This window comes from Asparagus officinalis, unplaced genomic scaffold (assembly GCF_001876935.1).
Source record: "Asparagus officinalis unplaced genomic scaffold, Aspof.V1 AsparagusV1_Un323, whole genome shotgun sequence".
Lineage (NCBI taxonomy): Eukaryota > Viridiplantae > Streptophyta > Magnoliopsida > Asparagales > Asparagaceae > Asparagus > Asparagus officinalis.
In genome coordinates this window covers 229,898-231,903 of record NW_017972588.1, presented here as the reverse complement: position 1 = coordinate 231,903, position 2,006 = coordinate 229,898, and positions in this window count along the sequence as shown.

Here is a 2,006-nt window from a genome sequence, read left to right as displayed (position 1 = left end):
CCAGGAAAAATCAACTTAGTGGCAGATGCGTTAAGCCGGAAGACGGAACTTGCTGCTATGTTAAGTCATCCTCAGAGCACCTTACTTGATCGTATTAAGGAAGGTTTGTCTCATGATCCTACAGCCAAGAATATGGTGGACTACACAAAAGAAGGCAAAACTCGAAGGTTCTGGCTAGAAGGAGACCTACTTTATACCAAAGGGATACGGGTGTACGTGCCATTGTTCGGGAATCTAAGGCGGGAGATCCTTAAAGAATGTCATGACTCTCAATGGGCGGGACATCCAGGTGTGCACAGAACTCTAGCTCTTGTAGAAGAGACGTATTATTGGCCTCGCATAAGGGATGATGTTGAGGCCTACATGAAGACTTGTCTTGTGTGCCAACAAGACAAGACAGAGCAGAGAACGCCGGCTGGATTGTTAGAACCCTTACCTATTCCGGAGAGACCTTGGGAAAGCATTTCCATGGACTTCATCATGGGTCTACCCAAGTTATATGGATGCAGCATTCTTATGGTGGTGGTTGATCGATTCTCTAAATACGGCATTTTCATTCCAGCCCCAACCAAGTGTCCAGCCGAGGTAGCGGCACCACTATTTCTGAAGCACGTGGTGAAGTATTGGGGGCTACCAAAGTCCATCGTAAGTGATCGGGATGGTCGCTTCACAGGAAGGTTCTGGACGGAACTCTTCAAACTCATGGGGTCAGATCTAAACTTCTCCACTAGCTTCCACCCTCAGACTGATGGCCAGACGGAGCGAGTAAATGCCTTGTTGGAGGTATACTTAAGACACTATGTGAGTGCTAACCAGCAGGATTGGGCGAAGCTACTGGACATAACCCAATTCTCCTACAATTTGCAAAGGAGTGAGTCTACCGGGAGGAGCCCATTCGAGATCGTCACAGGTCAGCAACCACTCACTCCAAACGCTATTGCTATAGGTTATAAGGAAAATAGCCTAGCCACTTACCGATTTGCCAAGGGGTGGCAAGATTAGAACGAATTGGCACGCTCGTGCTTGAACAAGGCGGCAAAGAAGATGATGAAATGGGCCGACAAGAAGCGAAGGCATATGGAGTATCAAGTTGGAGACTTGGTCCTTGTCAAGCTTTCTACATTGGATCGACATAAAGGGCTACACAAGAGCTTGATACGCAAGTATGAGGGCCCATTTCCAATCGAGAAGAGAGTGGGGAACGTGGCTTACAGGGTAAAGCTTCCCCCAACTGTGAAGTATCATCCGGTCTTCCATGTGAGCATGTTAAAGCCATATCATCAAGATACGGAAGATTCAGATAGAGGAAAGTCTAGTCGAGCGCCAACAGGGATTCGTATGGAGTTCGACAAGGAGGCCGAAGAAATTCTTGCGGATAGGACGGTTCGTGAAGCCAACAACCACCCGAGGTTAGAGTACTTTGTGAAGTGGAAAAGCTTACCCGACTGTGAGAACAGTTGGGAACCTGCGCGATCCTTGTGGCAGTTTGAAGACTTGATTAAGAAGTTTCGCCATGAGAAGACTAAGCAATGAGGGCATCGCTTGGATAGGTGGGGGAGAATGTCACGAACCGCCCCATTTTTGGCTCAATTGGATGCATTTGGACTCATTTATTCATGGTTGGGTCCATGAAGATCCTAGGGTTTTCTAGAGTTTTCTTGGATAATAAAGGTATGATAAATATCTTGTATCTAGAAGCTTCTAGGAAGTCTCATTAAAATATCTAAGGACCCTTGTAAAAGCTTCTAGAAAGTGCCATGTAAATATCTAGGGAGATATTTTAGGAGAAGAGTCTAGAGACTCAATCTTAACCATTGATTGTAAGAACAATCTAGAAGGCTAATCATAGCCATCCATTGTAAGCTAGCCTTGCCTATAAATAGGGGCTAAGGCATTTCATTTGTATCAAGCAAGAGTTGCTAAGCAATAAAGCAATAAGAGCTTCCACTTCCACTCTTGAGTGTTCTCTTTCCTTCTCTTGAGTGAGTGTTTGAGAGATTATGTTG